At 42.0% G+C, this 19,135-nt stretch overlaps 1 protein-coding gene and 1 long non-coding RNA gene across 6 annotated transcripts in view; one reads left to right on the top strand and one right to left on the bottom strand.

Annotated features, from left to right (window-relative positions):
* Positions 1–19,135, top strand: part of TSPAN4 (tetraspanin 4) — a 436,791-nt gene that overhangs the window by 321,651 nt on the left and 96,005 nt on the right. The window lies entirely within an intron of this gene.
* LOC114011840 (uncharacterized) lies at positions 2,348–19,027 on the bottom strand. The gene is made up of 3 exons (XR_003553943.2): positions 18,939–19,027; positions 3,661–4,353; positions 2,348–2,521 (listed from the first exon to the last, which is right to left on the bottom strand). It is a non-coding gene; the product is annotated as an uncharacterized LOC114011840 (long non-coding RNA).

The raw sequence follows: 19,135 nt of genomic DNA, 5'->3' as shown, positions 1-19,135 counted from the left end.
ATACCAGGACTACATATTCTTAGTTTTGATTGTGTTTGTGGGAAGGGAATTGCAGATTCTGGGGCCAAGGACTACAAAAGATTTGGTTTGTGTTGTGAAGAGCATGGTCTTTACTGTTGATCTTGGCACAGTGTCCTTGTTGGCAAGCTATGAGAATGTAAAAACCCTGCTCTCTTAAATAATGTTAGCTCTGCTTAGTGCCATTGGATTAAAATTCACGATCAGCTGTTTTGTAAACCCGTCATTGCAAAGTGCAGGCATTGGCTTGCTACTGCTAAACTGTTTAATCATAGAAGAGTAAGAGTCTGGGTAAGTCAGCTTCCACAGGACACTGCCATCCTATTTTGTACAGCTACGGACTTCTCCTCCTGATGCTGGAGAAGGAGCAAAGACTTCTTGCAGAGCACCAGGAGAATCAGCTGCTTTACCTATAAATTCTAGGACTTTCGCCATTCAGACCATGTCTGTGCCACATCACAGTACACTCCTTTTTCTGTATCACAAGGCTTGGTTTTGCCTGGGCAGCTACCGGCATGCAGGAGCTGTCTCCATTCAATTGTGTTACCAGTCAGCGTAACCAAACTTCTCCTCATACCTAAATCTGCCTTTTAGGGGTCAGGAGCCGCTGCTTAAATATCCTTACATCCCACTACTAACAGTATAGCCTGAGTTTTTTGTATACCAAGCTTGCTGAGACACCAAAAGTGGAGATGATGGGGTACCATGTGGCAGTGACAGCAGAAGTGGCTGCAAATAGCTTTTGACTCCGTATCAGCCCATGTACAGGGCAGATAGCTAGTTGTTCAGGCAGTACCCAGTCTTCCCAAGAGAAGTTGGTCATCCTGATTCCTGTTTGTGTACCATAGTTTGGGAACCACTTGGTTTGGCAGTGGCAGGAGTTTGCAAAAGGAATATTACAATTTGTCTCTGAAAATCTTTCCTTGGTAGGTCAGTGATAATGGTCTATTACATTTTACAGAACTTTCCCTTGCTGCTATAACACTGTAATATTGAAAATATCCCGGAACAGCTGTATTTTATGTCTTTGCACCCCCCCCCTCTCAGTTCCAGTTTGGTGTAGGTATAGACTGCTAATTCATTAAGATTGTTGCCAAATCTGTGCAGGCCGAGTCATCAGCGATGAGGGTGTGAAACAAAGCAGTAAGGCAATCTCAATTTCCATTTTAGGGAAGGAATAAAGTGAAGCATGGGTTTTTTCCTTCCTTCATTACAGTATTTACATAAAACTTGAATTATTCCCTTTGCTTTTTTGCCACATCAAGTTCAGTAATGTAGTAGAGATGAGTACCAGGCCCAGTATGTCATACTGAAAGGGATGGGGTTATTAGCAAAATAAATTAACTGAAGTTTGTGGTTATTGGAACAACTGATATTATAACCAAACCAAAAGCTCTGAAATAACATCTTTTTAAATAATAGAAAACAATCCTGAAGTGCTCAAACACATCCTGTGCCTGAGATGAAGTTCTTCATACTTGATGGAAGATTGAATGGAGTTGGACAGTGCTGGTATCTCATTTCTTTTGCTTGCTTTAAGAGTAAACTTTAATCTCATTTATTCAGACCATTTATAGTTTGCTCAGGAGTGAGCTTGGCTGACCCCTGGCAGTCCCTTGTTTTGAAGCAGAGCTTATTAAATCGAGTGTGGTTCTACTAGAAGCAGAATATTTAGACAAAATAGCCCTTGTCATTAATGTGCCTGTTTGTATGGAGCATACTTATTAATTTTGGTTGAATGAGTAAACATTCATTTTTTAAAATTACGATCATTAGTATTTTTCTCTGTTCTTCTTCAAGTATGGGGCTAGTGAGGAAAGAAAGGACATTATTTTCAATGCTTGTAGAAGAAAAGTATTTTTGTAGATGCACAGAAAACCATGCACCCTTACTGTTTTTAACTTGACCTATTGGAAATGAGAGGCATTATCCATATACTTTCAGAGGTTCACAAAACACGTGGCTCCTTTTCCTCAACAATGAATTAAACATCGGTAATATCTGTCTCAAGAGCAGATTTTCACCTGCAGGTAAGACCTTAAAGAGCAGTTAATACCAAATGCACCTTCAAATCTCATTATGCAAGACTGAGAAAGGTAGAAAAATAGAACCTGAGAGCCAAAAGAGATATTCAGATCTCTCTGAAGTCTTCTTGCTAGTAGCGGTTTCTCTCAATTTGAAATACTTGTTCTAAATACTTGTTTTTCTGATGTTAGTGGTTTTATTATCTAATCTTTACAAATAACTTACAAATTATCTGATACTAACAATAGAAATCGAGAAGAATTATTTTTTATATAGTTGAAGAGGTGAAATATATGAAACACGCTGCTAGATTTTTTTGTTTTGTATTTTGTATGTGGACAGACAGTTCAGTAAAATAATTCCATGTATTGCATTGCATGGGCTGTTTCCTTCCCACTGCGTATCATCACGTGACGGTCTTCTAATATCATGAGACAGGCTTCAGTGAGCTTCAGATTGGGCCACAGATTGACCAGACCTGATGGAAAAGAAATGAGCAACAAAATGCTTAAGACACATCAAGATAAAATGAAAATTAAAAAATTCAGACATACAAGACTGAACTCTTTGGGTTGAAATAACTTCTGGATAGCTAATATCTAGTAGCAGGTCCTATGCAAAGGAGAAGATCCAAATTACAGTTTTTAGCTGATGCCCTGTTGCAGTCATTTTCTGTTTGCTTCCAGTGTGTTCCCAGTGTGATGTGGGGAAAATGGATTTTGGGAAAAAAAAAAAAAAAAGCTGAAGAGGTGGGTGCTTTTTTTCATATTTCGAGATACATCTCTTGTCTAGTTCAAGTTGATGTAATTTACTCAATGCAGTACAGTGATAGCTGTTACTGTCAGGCTGAGAATAGGTAATTCTATCCCTAAGGAAAATACTTTTCTCTCTATAGCAAGGCACTAGAGATGAGATGCGGGACAATGTTGGCATCTCCAGCTCTCAGCAGAAGATGCAGACTTGACAAAATAAGTCTTGTTGAGGATCAGGGAATGTCGTTGCAGAGTATTATTTGGATGTGATAAGCAGAAGGGGGAGATGGTATTAAAATGATGTTGTTTGACAAGACACTTCAGGGAAAGGGATAACAGACTACTGTATTCCACTTGGCTCTAGGAGAGTGGATAAGGCGTTTCATAGTTTGTGTGCTGTTGTGTTAATAGCGTGAACGTTGTTCCTTTGAATAATGTTTAATGTTGCAAGCAGCAGCATATGCTGTCATTGCAGCACGCAGGCAAACGTTTACATGCAAAAGTACTATTTTTGTAAAGGAATTGCCTAGAAAGCCCAAGGTTGTCCTTGTAGGTTTACTGGGATGCATGGTTGATGAGCACTGCATGAATATTTAAAATTACTTATATGGAATCCTTTACAAGCTTCACTGAACCTGCAAATGGGGAGAAAAGTGGTTTTGGATTATATATGCTAACCTACTCGGAGTATTACATACTGCTCTACCACTGAGAAAATATCATACCTAAAGTCAACAGATTTTCTCACCTGGTCAGGCAATAGGGTTTCCTTGTATCATCGAGCCTAGCACTATGCTTGATAGCCCTCCTTTTCCTCCCCTGGCAATTCAGAATTAAGATACTGCTGTGATTTAAGCATTCTCACCTGTTTCTCTTACCACTTCTGTGCAGACCCTTGCCCCTGCTTAAGTGCTTTCTTGTATCAAAGGTGCCATGTAGCTTGCAAAACCAATCACAATGAAGTAACATCATCATTTCCACAGAAAAGGCTTCTCTACTTTCTTTATTGCCCCATGTAGAGCTTCTTGCATGCTGAGGCACACAAGAAAGGCAACTTACTCCTCTGCTCCTTGGCCTCATGAGAAGAGGAAGGTTTCAATGTGAGGTTGCATTTTGAGTCCCATGAAGTCACACCTGGCTGCTGGCTACAGCTGTCACATTCTGTGCAGTGGCTTCCATGTGCTGGATGTAGCTATTCAGCAGAGCCTATCAGCAACACTGGTGCAGGATACCTGGTAGTAGGGCACAGCACTGGGCTCCTGATTTCTAGGCACCAAATAATGGAGCCATAGAAAAAGTGAGACTTTCCAAGCCTGAAAGAAACATGTGCATCCCAAACAGGCCCGCAGTACTGCTAGGGGGGCTCAAAAATGCAGTCTGTCGTTGCTTCGGTCTTTTAAAACTGTGGCTGTAATTTCCTTGTATCCATACATGCTCTGCAGATAATAGTTACGAGTTTCCACATTGGTTGCCAGCAGCACGATCTATTACTGCCATAAATTGCAGAGCTATTAAACCAATGGAGAAGGTCATGGTGATGAGGTCCAGGCAGCGCTCACTGGGGAAATAAAAGTTGTCATAGGCTATACCACATCATTAAAAACAAAGACATTGGATGGCAACATATTCAGATCCCACGGGTTGCATTTATTTGGATTTTTGTTGTATTTCTATTTGCAAAAAAAGACCCCTGAATGCTGACGGCTGCACAGTACACTCTTGACAGTTTGAAAGAAGCAGTCAAGACTTCCTATTAATTTCCCAGGATAACAGCCTGGCGAACATGCTTTGTGACAGGCTGTGTGTTGACCTGTTCAGTCTCAAGTATTTTGCCTGTGTTCTTGTAAGTGGCTTGGTTGAGTCAGGGCAACCCCTCAGGCAAGGGAGGGAAATCACACCTTGCCTGGACACCAGCTGAGAAGGAGCAAGAGAGGGGACTTTCAGAGACATTACATGTGGGAGGTGGGAGTGTCACCACATGGAGCTGAGAGCAGCCACTCAGGGGACAGAGAAAACTTAAGAACCATGTTCCTTAAGGACTTCTTAAGGTGTGGGCATAGTTTGCTGCAGAAAGTGACTGATGACAGGAATAAAGCTTGGGGGCAAGGACCCATTTGTAAGGAGACCACGGGTGATGGGAGTATCGGTTATAACCCGTTTTCATTTCTCTTCTCTCTGCAATAGTTTGTTTTTGGGTTTTTAGGTTCTTGAATTTAAATGTTCTATTCTATACTTTAGCAAAACCTGCCTTTTTTTCATTTAGAAGCCTTTTGGTCTTTTTGCAGAACTGTCTATAAAGAGAAGGCTTTGGATCTTTTCACACATTAAATACAAGTTAATCCTCATCTGCATCCCTGCCTTCTGCCACATGGAAGTACGAAAGGGCAAGGTGGAAAGGGATAAAGGCACTTATGCTGGAAAAAGCGAAACAGCTTTGACCTTATGCTCAGTAATTCCCCTGAGCACATGGACTGCAACTCAAAACACAAAAGTCAGCAAAGCTATTTGGAGTGCGCAGGGTTAAGTGTCAAGCAGACCAAGTGAGGACAGAGAAATTCAAAATGGTGTGCAGTGCTCCAGGACCAGTTAGGTCCCAGCAGTGCCTATGCTACTGGAAGGGGTGCTGCCCAGTTGTGCCCTGCAGTGGGCATTGTGGGAGGGCTGCTTGATGGCCAGGGCTCTCGGAACTTGAGTGCCATCCTGTTTGCATCACGGCAACTCAGCACCCTACACACAGCACCGGTACAGACTAGATTGCATATGGATGTATATAAAACTGCCAATACATTATATGTTAAAGACATTCAATTAGTTTTGGCAGTTATTTGGAAATGTTAAGAGTTTAACAAAAGGCAAGATCAGTATTACCAAAGCACTGCTTTTTCCTTTTCTGTTATCATTGTCACCTTAAAAAGCTGCAGGCCCCATGTTTCTGTGTTCTGTTAGATCTCAGAAGGGTGTAAATGTTTACAAGCGATCTCTAGAGACAGGGCAAAGCACTAAGGTTGTAAAATTGTGCCGTTTTAATTTAAGGAGGCAGAAAGCCAAGTTAGATAGACAGTTTAAGTACCAACAAAATAATAAACTAAATGCAGATTCTGTGTCCAAGCCTTTTCTGCTTTCAGTTCCCACTGGGACACTCTGTTCCAGTGCCCTTGTTCCATCTGACTTTCTTGCAGAGGAATTGGAGAGTATCCAACTTTTAAAATTACCTCAGCTTTAATTTATTCTGCTTTTGATGTTCATGGCACCATATATCAAATGGTCCCCAAATCTTTTCCTTAGACTCTGAGGCTGTAATTTACCTGCCCAATGTCTCAAAGGCAGATAGCACTTACTTTACAAGTTACGTATAATTTTAATATCCATATGTTTATATAATATATGAAGTTTGTGGGGTGAGTGAGGAAGGGGGAATGATTTATACTTATGAATATTTCCAGCCATTTAAAAGACAAATGAATTTCAGTTTTCCAGAGGCATCTTAGCAGAAACCTGCACAGGTCCAGCATATTTAATGTAACTTACACTTGGCAAAAAGAAATGAACAAGCTAGTCTCCCTTAGGACTTAGTACCAACCTCGGAGAACTCGGCATGATCTGGGTGAATGTATTCTTTTTCTATGACAGGGTTTTGTAAAGAAAAACACTGAGACTGGGGCATATGGGAAAAAGGCACACGAATTAAGAAGCACTGAATTTTATAAGTCAGGATTTAGAAACAGAGAACTCAATTCAAGTTTCCACTGAGGCACCTTTATGTAAACCTGGAAATGCAAAGGAAAATCAGGGGAAAAAAAAATGTAGTGCTTGCTAAGGCCCTTTTTCAGAATAGGTTAAATTTAGATAAAACTCAGATCCAAAGCCTTGTTTCCCATGTGATTGCAGGGCTGTAGGAATGGGACCTATATATATAAGTAGAAGAGAATTATGTTGAGAATTAAATTCTGAAGACTGGCCACGTAAGGGCACAGAATGGCTCAGGAAAGCAAATATGAGCAAGGTGTCCTGTGATTGCATCACAGCTGGTGAAAGTGAGCTCCGGTCCAAGGTGAGCACTGGCTCCGGAGCCCTGCGGACACTCACCTGCTGAATGACACGTTGCCTCTCACGGCTCCCCGTGGCTGGCCAGGGCAGGGTGTGGGTATTGATTTCCTCCTGCATCTAAGCCTAGTATGATCTCTGTGCACACTTGCTGCTCCCCTGGCATTACGGAGATCAGACACAGTAGAAAAGGAGGTCATCCAATTCCCCGCAAAGCAAGTTAATACATCTGTCAGGCATCTACTAGTTTCAAATGTATCATCTCCTTTTATTTTCACCTGCACATATATGCTCAGGCAAAGCCAAATTCTCACATGGTGCATGTTGATATAACTTTCTTAAAGCCTGGTGGAGGCCAGTAGAACTATGGAGATCTGGAACCTTATCTGACCTTATGAATTCTGATTTGAATAGAGGTGCAATGAGTGTAACTTAGCATCCATTAGCAGTAGAGATGTAACGCCTCTGAAGAATCAGACAAGTATCTCTATTTCAGTCTATGCTTGAAACAACTTACCAGGCTTGCAAAACAGGTAACTTTTCTTACTGTTTCTTGACTTTTTTTAAGGAAAAGAGGGGGCACAAAGACACTGCTTTCGTCATACCTACACTGCCCAATAGGTCATCCTAAACAACATGAAATGTTGTCTTGCATCTTTCTAACAAGCTGTTTCTTCCTTTTTTTGTGCTCCTTTTCTTTTTTCTTCCATAGGTGATGCAATAGATTGGCTCCAGCTCTCCCCTCCTGGCATGCCATATGTGCTGTGTGATGCCCTTCTTTGCTAGACTGTTCCAGTCTTTCGGGAGGTGGGAATTTATTCCTGGAATCACACCAGTGTCCAGATCACTTTCATTGTCTTTATTAGAATGGACTGCAGCCCATCACCATTGAGGAGAACAGTTGGTAGGGAGTATATGATATAATTGCCTAAAATGAACTCTACCTCCACAGGGCACAAAATCACTCGGTGGCATTGCAGCTTTCTTATTCTGGCTTAAGTCACCTTCCTTCCTCTGGGCAGTAGCTGGTTCTTATGTATGTTATGGGGACCATATGCTCAGCCTAGAGCCAGTCCCAGACTTAGACAGTCTGTCTGTAAAGCAATATACATTCTCACCTGCAGATGTTTCTAGGTGGCATCCCCATCTTTCAAGTGCAGGATGGCTGGCAGCAAAAGAAATCAACTTTTCATGCTCACTAACTGAGCAAAGCTCCATGGGTCCAAAGGATCAGGCTCTTCCTATCTGCTCATTCCCAAGCCTGTGTGGTCAGGCCAGCCTCTCCAACATTGCTGCACCTCATGCAAGGGTATATGACTTTCATAGAATCATAGAATTATTTAGGTTAGAAAAAGCCCTTAAGATCATTAAGTCCAACCATTAACCTAACACTGCCAAGTCCACCACTAAGCCATCTCCCTACATACCACATCTGCACATCTTTTAGATACCTCCAGGGATGGTGACTCAACCACTTCCCTGGGCAGCCTGTTCCAGTGCTTGACAACCTTTTTGGTGAAGAATTTTTTCTAATATTAGATCTAAACCTCCCCTGGTTCAACTTGAGGCTATTTTCTCTTATTGTTGGTTACTTGGGAAAAGTGACCGACACCCACCTTGCTACAACTTCCTTTCAGGTAGTTGTAGAGAGTAATTAAGGTCTACACTGAACCTCCTTTTACTCCAGGCTAAATAACCCCAGTTCCCTCAACTACTCCTCATAACACTTGTGCTCTAGACCGTTCTTGTCAGCTTAAAACAGAGTACTGCACTATTTCATGTGGGCTTTAGGCTGGTGATGGGTTATAACTGTGTAAGTATGGTCCAAGTCTCTGAAGGTTTCCTTTCTCGTATTTGTAATAAGATGAACCAAATCCCAGTGTTGTTTTCTCTGCTGGGCTTATTGAGTATAGAGAGCGTGGTGAACCATAAATGGTCAAGGATGGGCCTTGCTAGCCCCCCAGCTGGAACCAGTTAGCTGATGAGAACTAGGGCTGCAAACTGCCAAAGAGGAGGAACATGCCAGGAGAAAGCTGGAGGTGTGGTTTCTGGAGCTACAGACTGAGAGGAACTGTGCAAGGAAAAATGTAAGAAGGGGAGGAGTAAAAGCAATTAGGAAGATTACAAGAGGTGAGTAGGACCATTGGTGCTTAGTACATGGTTTCTGGGCTTCCCATTCCTTGTGGAAGGGGGACAAGAAGCCCTGGACGGAAATAAACCACAGAAAAAGGGAAAGTCCAGTGCTCGTTTGTATGGTATGAGATTTAGCTGTTTGGAAAAGGAAGAGAGGTTGCTGTAGCCAGGCAGAAAGGTCATGTCTGCCTAGTGTAATGCTTAGATTTCTTCAAGCCTGAGACATGGGGAGTAGCATGGTTGTGGTAGTAACATACTTCTTCTGGGTAACTTTGTTTCCTAAAAAACTGGCTATGTTAGCCTGATTGAAATGCTGTAGCAGTGTGTAGCAGACTTCCTGTGCCTGCGTTGTTGCACTGGAAGTTAGTTTTGCTGAATTGCACAATGTAACTGCATACAGGGTACTGAAGGGGATATACTGTATTAACAGGCACAGTGGGCACTTTGTACCGTCTATCTGGTGGTGACTTCTGCCACATCACTGTTTTTGAAATCTCTTTGTCAAGTGGAGTTTTGACTGGAGGTTCTTTCTTGGTTATGTATGTTATATGTATATTATCAGTATGGTTTGAGCAAGATAAAAAGCAAAAATTCACTCCTCTCAGAAGTAGCACAACCCCACAGCTGTTCTCTGCCTTGAAGCAGCTGTGTCTCATCATGGCTCGTTACAGCAGTTGGAGGTCTTGCTGTTCATTAGGCTCCTGTCTGCCCTCTCCTACTTGAATTTGTTGCATTGCTGTGGAGGGGAGAAGGCAGTAAGCTCTTGCATTCAGTGCACTTCTGGATATCAAACTAAACTGCAGCTATGGCCTGAATTAGAAGTATCAGGACAAAACCAAAACTTTACAAACCAGTGAACTCTTTTACAGCCTGCTGTAAGTATATATATATATTTTTTTACAGTTCTAAAGGGAAATAGCCATGCATCTCTTTGCCACTTCAGTGAGCAGGAAGCTTTATTATAAAATGTTTCCTTGTGTTTGCGTCCTGCTTGGTTTGTTTGGTTCTTATTAGTTGGTAATTGTTTCACTACTGTAGAAATAGATGTCATGTTACTTTTTCATCTTGGTGTTGGGTTTTTTTCCCCACCCTGTTGTTGTGTGAACATTTCTTACAGTTATTTGCTGCAGGAAAAATGTGAAGAGGACTGTTTAACAACAGGCAGAAACTGAGAAACTGCCTTAGCTTTGGAAGAGCCTTGCTTCTTGTCTTCAGCTGGCATCAACAAACCTGTCCCTATTAGGTGTAAGCCAAAATGACCTAGCTTTACAATTACAAAGGAAGGGGTGGGGGCAGGTTGAACCAGGGCAGATTAAGAGACTGGAGAAGAGTCATTGGGAGGTGTGTGCAGCTGAAAGCGCGCCAGTTTTGAGTCATTATTCATTGAATCAGGGAGGAATGGAAGCCCTGGTGTGATTTATGCAGTCCTTCACTCTGTGTACACCTTTACTCTCTCAATTGCTAGTGGTTTCTGATCCATGGATCTCCAGCAGGAGTTGTCTTTGACTGTTGGTCTTGCCTCTGCAACAGGGTGGCATGTGAAGGCAGTGTCAATGGGTGTATGTGAGCCTCATGTTTACAGAGTGGTGTCGGCGCTACTAGCTTTTAGCGGCTGAAAGAGACTGGTATTAGCAGCTGGTCTGTCCGCCTGCGTACCTGAGGCCATAGATCCCAGCCAGGAATGCCTTTCTGCCAGCAGCCCGAACTGCAGTGCTGGTAAGATGTGTGCAGTATCATTTATGGTGAATAATAGAATGCTAAATAGTTTAACGTATTACATGCTGATCCTGGAGCGATGGAAATTTAAGGGCATGGGGTAGGGGTGAGAGAGGGCTTAGCATAGCTGTCCCATCCATGTCATCCCACAGCCTCAAATTTTCTGCAGCAACTGGGAGGAGACAGAATATTTAGGGATTTTGGGGGAAATGCGTTTGAAGGGGAGATGTGGAAGAGGTGTTAGATGAAGAATGGGAGGAAGCTCCAGGCTTTTGCTGTTGAAGGGAATGGGAGGGCTGTTTGCGTGTGAGGGTGGGCATGAAGATCATGTGCTGTTTGGCTTGAGTAGAACAGGCAAGTTAGAAGGAGGCAGTCAGAAATTGTCAGTTGGCTGCATGGGTGGTTAGCAAGTGTCCAAAAGCAATCTGAGACTACCAAAGGCTAAAAATAGTTAAAAATTCATGGGGGTCTTTATGTGCACAGTACTGTCATGCAGTACCTCTGCATGACAACATTTTTCTGCTGGAGCCTTTGGAAAAACACAGAGCATGCTGCCAGGAGTGCATTGCTCTCTCCTTTGCCCTGTGTATCTTGACAGCAAAAGCTTTCAGGCTTAGGGCTTTTATGAAGGATTGTTTTTTAACAGTATCAAGTGCCAGGCAGTACGGCCACAGCTGTATTTCCTATGGCAGAGCTCAGTCTTACATCCCTGTGACCTTCTCTGGCTCTGTCTCATCCTGGACCTTGCGGTTGTAGGGATATTGCTGATGCTTATGTTTTTATGGTGAATTAAAGAAGCCAAGAGACACTTTAAAATTCAGGTGTCTCTTAATATTTCAAGCAGGGGCTGGACAGACGCTTTTTTTCCCACAGATAACTTTAGTGCAGAGGAAAGAGCTGCAGAGGAGAGCTTTGCACATTAAGGAACCTGATGAATTATGCATGAAGCACAGCAGTCTGGTATTGGCAGTGGCTGCTTTATGAGAGGAAGGGAGTGATAGTAACAATTTACACCATACCGTAGCTGTAGTTTTTCATACTGAAGCAGTAATGCAGACTGCTGGGCTGAGAACAAATAACGTGGCTCCCCCTTTGAGCCCTAGGGGGCTGAGAAAGGGTATTTGGGGGTGGGGAACAGAAGACCCGTTTTGAGCACAGAGAAAGGAGGGAGGACACATCAGGCCTGCAGGCTGCTTGGCAGAGCTGTGCTGAAGAGCAGTGGAGTCACTGCCAGGTTGACAGACCCAGCGTGTGCACATTAAACTCTGCCATGTAATGGGACAGTAAGACTGACACTGAAAGCATCGTATCAGGCGATCTGTGCTGCCTGTGCTCGCTGTCCTGCGGAGCAAAGGTGGAAAGAGAAAAAGGAAGCGGTGGTTAAAAAAAAATAATCTCATTAAGGGTAAAGGTTGACTGCAGAAAAATAAAAGGATAATACTCTGCACTGCTTTAATGTGAAGTCCGTTGCTGTGCATGACAGTAGACTTGCAGAGTTACTGTGTGTTAGAAGCTGTGATGGCAATACTCTGTAGGTAACTGGTTCAATCTGCCAGGAAATGAAGTGCCCTATAAGTTCGTCAAGCCTTTGTGATTCAGCAGCAAAAGAAATTTCTACACTTGTTGGCGAGTTGCCACTGCATATTAATGAGGCAGCTACTTCTTTGGTAGTGGCAGTAGTAGGAACTTGGATTTCCTTGTAACTCTTTGTGGTTCTTTTTCAACCAGATCTGTGTCTTCCATTGCTCTCTTTAGGTTTCTTTTTTGGCCATTCATTATTTTGAATATTCATTCCTTTTAGGAAGAGGCAGTCCCTAGAGGTGTTGGAAGTGGGCTGTACTGCTGTGAGGCATGTAGGTAGCAGTAATGATTTTGGTTTTTTAATATAGTGTTGATTATTCTGCCCTTTCAAAAGCTTTGCAAACAGCAAGGTAGCTGTATGCTACTCTTCTTGTGGTGGGAGAATATTTTCATACTCAGTTTGCAGAGACTGACACTCAGAGAAGTACAGTTCAGCATTTTCAGAAGTGTCTTGCATTAGGAGGCAGACATTTCCCAAGACTTTAAGAGATGCTGATCACGTGGAACCTCTCCTGGGCATCAGCTAAAGTGCCTGGCATTTACAAAACTGGAAAGCATTTGATACTTGACAGAATCTGAGGCTACTCTGAAAAACATTGGCTTATGAGACTTCCTTGGACTAAAGGTCTCAGTAGGAATCCTGGACATTGCTGCGATACCCCTTTCTCTGCTGCTCTACCATACATTGTTCTTTATACCTTTTATTCTTTAAATGGTGACTGTGTTTGCCTTGGCTTTGTCTTCCCAGTCTCTGTCAGGATCCTTTATGTGATGAAGTTGTGTATTTAAGTCTTGTATTTTGGGGTTATTGTTCTGACTAACCTCAGCCATGAGCAGCACAAACAGATTTTGCTTTACTTCAGCCTCTCTCATAGGACACTCAGATGCGGAAGAGAGGAGAAACTGCAGCACACTCGGAGTTCTTTCCCCTTGTCTGGGCTCGTGCAGAATTTAAATCCATAGGTATGCTCAGTGGTAAAAATGTTGATTTAACAGTTTTACAAAATGGTTAAAAAGGACTGAACAAATTAGAGCTTTCTTGCCAGAACTGGCAAAGCTTTGATTCTGACTATCTAATGTCTCTGGTACACACATGACGTTGCAGTATCTCATTACTGTATTTCCAAGCAGGGTTCATTGAATTGTTCTATTTTGTGTTTAGTGGTATGAATAAGCATGAAAAATGAAACCACTCTTAACTGTAAGCAGTAAAATATGTATTGTGCTTTAATTGTTTTCATTTTTGGCAGAGCTACTTTATAATACAATTATGTTTGTGCCCAGGGGCATGTGGGATTGAATTACTGGGTATCCAACTTCCAGCACTCTCTTTCAGGCACCCCATACTTAAATTATACGAATCCTTTGGGAACAAGGCAATTGTATGTGGTGGTTAGCAAAAATCATCTGAAGTGGCATACAAACATACTTCTCTGAAGCCATTTTATAGGTAACCTTTCTTTTTGTTAATCTAAGTGCTTAGAATATAAGCTTTAGATTTCTGCTGAAGCAACTTCTTATGAAGATGTTTTCTGCATGCTAGGACAAGAGACATCTGGGGAAAATGTGAATCACCTACTCTGGCCAAGCATGAAAAAAGGAAAAGGGAAAAAGAAGTCTTTTGGGAAAAATAAGTCTATTAGCTGAAGTGCAAGCTCTGGTAATCCTCATTCAGACAAGGCTTCTTTGTTTGCAAATAATCTTCTTTGTTTGCCTGTGCTTTTTTTGTGTTTTCTTTTAATTTTTTCAACACTTTATGGAAGATGAGGTGTGTGACTTTTTTTGCGAAGATGCCTAGGCAGGAATTATTTGTTGCTGGCAAAGAACTTAAGGCCAGTATCGTATGCAACTTGGTCAGTTTGGCTAAGACTTTTCTTTCTTTCTTTTTTTTTTTTTTAAGTATTCATAATCGAGCAGAACCAGATTTTGCATCGCTGTTGTTATCTTGACTTGTACTTATTTCTCAGATGATCCGAAGTGCTGTAGACTGCTTAAGTTGAAGTCAGTGCATGCCTAAAGGTGTTTACAGGAAGTTAGAGTAACTTGGAGCCAGCTTTAGTATGAATTTACTCTATAAATTAACAGTAGTAACTTGCAAATGGGGGCAATACAAAAAGGTTTGATGAAAGTACTGTCATCCCTATAACCCTAGCTAGGTTGACTGATGGAGGCATTTTACCATGTAAAGACTTGATTTGAAATCTGCTGCAAACCATGGTGGCGTGTTCCACTTCCTTCACTGTTGTAAAAGGTTGCAGAATGTGCAAGGGAGCAGTGAATGCATACCCAAATTTCTGCAAGGGAGATATAAGTACATGTGTGTGTATATATGTGTGTAAGTCCCTTTTCCTCTAACCAGAGACATGAACATAGCTTCTACACTGGACCTTCAGATTCAATTTGTCTGTGTAGCAGGTTAGTCCTTCATTGTTTGTTATCAGCTTTCAAAGGTTTTAGTCCCTCTGTCTTAAATGTAAAACACCCTTTCTCCATGTATGTTTAGAGTATGCTCTCCTAGTTACTAAAAAGTCCCTATTTCTTAATAAGCCAGGCTGATGATTAAATCTCAAGGTTTGTTTGTGTCTTGGGTGGAATTTTTCCCTCCTAGTGCTGGTCCAAGCCAAGTTTCTATAGCTGGATCGTTGCTTATACACAGAGGTGTGCTTGCAATTGCTGAAATTACACACGGGTATTTACCAAAGGATAATAATATACACTGTGTAACCTCTTTCCTTGGCTTTTATTTAAATATGAAGAGGAGACAAATGATCTGCCTAGAGGTTTCCTTTGTGTTCCCCCTCTCACCCTCCTTTCTGTTTCAGAGGGGAAAACTCCCCACCCAACTGCCATGTTCTCTAGCTAAAACCCATTCAAACAAAAGAAGTCCTAAATCCATATTAATCACTGCTACCTTTAATTTTTCAATCACTGCTTGATTAAATTGCTGCCTAGATTCGCCCTTTCAGTGATAGGGCCTGGTGAGCCCTCTGCAGTGAACTCAAACAGAGAAGTAATAAAGTGCTTTCTGTCGTAGGCACTCCCCAAAGCGCCAGACACAACACAAGTTATTAAAAAAATATCAAAGAGTGAGCTCCTATAAACTGTGCAGAAGAGAAAAATGTGATTGTCCAGGGAAGGGGAAGAAGATTTTAATTTCGCATCTGCAATTATGAAGGCAAATACATCTGTATAGAGGGTATTTCAAAGTCAAAAAGAAATGAGCAAATTCAGATGTTTGGGCCTGTGTCAAGAGCTAGGTTTGTAAAGGTTTAACTGCTGTCAAAGGGCAAGTGCCTGGTTTTTTTCTTTTTCAATACAATTGTCAGCACAGAGCATGTCTATCAGTTAATAAACTCACACTGATCCACAACCATCTGCCTTTAAATTTTCCCATGAGGAATGCGGATGTTCTGGCTCCAGACATGCCCTGATTCCAGTGAAGGTGGGGTTCTGCTTAAGCCAGCTTATATTGGTGCGCAGTCCTCTCCTGGTGCTCCACAACTCTTATGAAATTGGTTTATGCTGCTGTAGGACTCAAAGGTAGACCTGCGGCTCTTGAGCCACCTTCCACTAGTGAACAGTCAAGGTGCTGTTCCCGTGCTGGGGTGGTTTGGAGCCTAGTGTTGGCACCGAGGTTCCTGTGTAGCCTGACATGAGCCAACAGCTCTTTCCTGGCGGCTGTCCTAACTCTGGAAGTGAGTTGTAAAGTTGGCTTTGGTGTTATGTTATGATATAACTGGACTTCTGTGTGTTACAGGGTGGCTGCTGTTCAAAGCAGTCATTGCATATTAAGTCAGCGTAAGCGTCTCCTGGTGGTTGAGCCCTTGGAAACAAAGTGAAGGTATTTGAAGAAGCACCTGTCCTTCATCTGAGTGTGATAGCTGCCAGCACAAGCACTGATTATCTAGTATATACAGAATAAAATGGACCAACTGAAGCAAACAGCTGTGAGTGCACACATTTGGCATCCCTGCCTCAGCTGAGAAGTAACTTCAAGATGAAATGGGTTATTTTCTTTAAAATACAGTCTGAGTCTTTTGCAATTACGTGAGCATTCCCGTGGCTTTACATCTTGTCTTTGACAAATCCCTAAACCTTGATGTTGATAAAAACATATATTGGACAACTTTGTTCTTGTTAAGACGTTTCACAGGACATGTTGCTGTTTTCTGACTCAAAGAACACTTTTTCTTTTTTCTTTTTTTTTTTCCTACTGTGGCCACAACCTGAGTAAATAAAGAGTCAACATGAACTAAATCATTATAAGTCAATTTTAACCAATTCAGAAATGTCCATACTGGGGTTTGTGTGGACAACAATTTAGCGAAATCAATTGAAAAATCAATGTTAGGCATCATCTCTGTCAGTTTAACTAGCTTCTTTCCCATTCATCTCCCAGCCAGCTAATAGCAGGCTGAAAACTGCAACACAGTGTTATCTTAGGCTTGCACAATCTTCATTGGCAAAAGGATTTTAGGGCTTGAACTTACTCCCTTAAGTTTGTGTTGTGCACAACTTTACCCAGCTAAGGGAGTGATGGAGACAGCCATTTCGTGCTGAAGCAGCCTGTAGCTACAGCTATTTGAGAGCAGAACAGCCTTGTATATGAGATATCAGGGCAGGAATCAAGAGAGCTGAGTTCTCATTTCTACACCTTCTATTTTATCTTTCTATCTTTTCCCTTCCCCAGATGACTGCAATAATACAAATCTTGCATGTGGTGTACGGGCCTTATTTTCATTCATTTGTTCTTGGGAAGCTTTTTAAAGGCTGGTCAATACAAAGGTAATAAAAACACACTGATGATTGTAGTCACTGGACATTTGGAGTAGTGCTGTCATGTTTGTGATATTCTGCCGTTATGCCTGCTTGTATCGTCATGCTGTGATGAAAACCTGGGGCTGCTGTTGCAGTGATCAGGCTGGTCTCCTGAAGAAATCTGTCATCACACAAAGCTTCATCTAATTATTTAGCAAGTGCCTCTGAAACTTCAGAACTAAGCATGGATCCCTTCTGGTTAATAAGGAATATGTGTGGAAAATGCATTTCTACCCTTAGTTTTCTTGTACTTTAAAGGAATCCTGCTATTGCAGTTCTTTTGGTGCAAGGCTGACCGACTTAGAAGCAACATTGCCTCCATGAGAGCTGTGAACTTGAAGTAGGGTTCAACAACACTAAAATTCCTGCTTTCTGTTGCTTATCTGTTGAAAGATTCAGGAGCGAGGTGTATTTCTATCCTGTGGTACCCTTACACATCATCGGTTGCCCTACATCAGGCTTCATGGCCCTCAGCTAAGTTACTGCCAGTGTCTGTAGTGCAGAGCCAGGGAGCCGGGGTCGGTAACTGCTGTGATACCGTAGTGCATGGCAGTGTGTGCACCCTGTGCCTCTCCTGAATAAACACATCTCGTACTGCTCTGCAGGAAAATGCAGTCATCCCGCAATGAGCAATAACAATTCAAAAACATTTCATAAACATTCTGTTTAAAACCAAAAAACCACAAACCAAACAACCCACAAGACAACAGCGGTATTTCATTTTCACAAAATGACTTGGAGAGCTCTTTGTGGACTGTAGTAGAAATATTATTGGAGCAGTGGGTCTGAGACTTTCCTTTCCTGCGATCTTTCCATTTAGCATCAAGATACATCTGGGCTTCCTTCTCTGCTGTAATACTGTTGTTGGCAAATCTGTGTTTTCTTGTTTACACTCTGAAACCCTTACCGAGACAGCTTGTGCTGTTACCTGCTTGCTTGAGAAAAGGATCCAGAATTGAACCCTTCCAAAACCCAATAGGTTGGATGTTGAAAATGTCAGCCAGGGATATCCATGTTCTTACCTCTGTTTTTCACAAGCACGATCACAGTTTTTAATTTCTCCAAGTCCCTGAGGGAATCCTACTAGAAAAAGCTGATAAGGGAAATTGCTTCTAATTCTGCAGCATTCTCTATCCTTTTACTCGTTTAGTTATTATTGTATTCTGCCAACAGTCTTGATGACACATGTTTGTTGCTGCCTTGTCCCATCACACGCTGCAATTACTTCAGACATTTTATTAGAATGACACAACTGGAGTCGTTGTTTACTGGAGATGTAATGTCTTGGGATACTGAGGTCTTCAAGTAGGCATGGGGTTAACCTTTGCATCCACTGTAATTATGTCAGCTAGTGGAAATAATTGCAAGACCTGAGACACAAGCTTCAGAACAGACAAGCACCTGTGGCCAGCATTTTTTAACCTCTTTGGCTTATCCCAAGCAACCAGGTGTCTTACAGCCAAGTGGCAGATGCCTACTTTGTCAGTGAGCAGTTAGTTTAGCAGGGAGATGGTGTTATAACACACATAATTTCTTTACTGTATAAGCAGAGTAACTTGAATTTAGCCAGGTGAACGATTAATAGAAAAGGAGCTTTGATAGAAGTAAGGTAATTTGTTTTCAATTATAAAAGCTAGAGTTACAGCGTAAGTCAAGAAGGGTGCAGCGCGCGGGAAGGTGTGGATGTGTTGATCCTTCACGCTTAGATTGATTTACCTCTTTGCTTTCCTGACCTTCACGTTGAACAGTTTTCTACCAGATAAATTTAGACAGATTGAAACTGTTAGAAGTAGAGAAACTTGCAGAGCAAGAAAAGAGGGATCTGAGGATTTTTATCACAAGCACACTCACCCATCAAGTGCCAAACCAGCAGGTTATATAGCATGGCCAGACTGTCGGCAGAACATCTCTGTTGAGTTGTGCAGCTATCTGCAAACAGCCTTTTGGGCAGAGCAAGGGGCTCTGTAGAGAAGTGCTTTATCACAATGTAGCACTGGCCAGCTGCTGTGGGCTGATGACTCTCAGTTCCCAGAAATGCCTGGTTTAGG

This window comes from Falco peregrinus, chromosome 9 (assembly GCF_023634155.1).
Source record: "Falco peregrinus isolate bFalPer1 chromosome 9, bFalPer1.pri, whole genome shotgun sequence".
In the NCBI taxonomy this organism is placed as follows: domain Eukaryota; kingdom Metazoa; phylum Chordata; class Aves; order Falconiformes; family Falconidae; genus Falco; species Falco peregrinus.
This window is presented reverse-complemented; position numbering and strand designations above follow the sequence as displayed.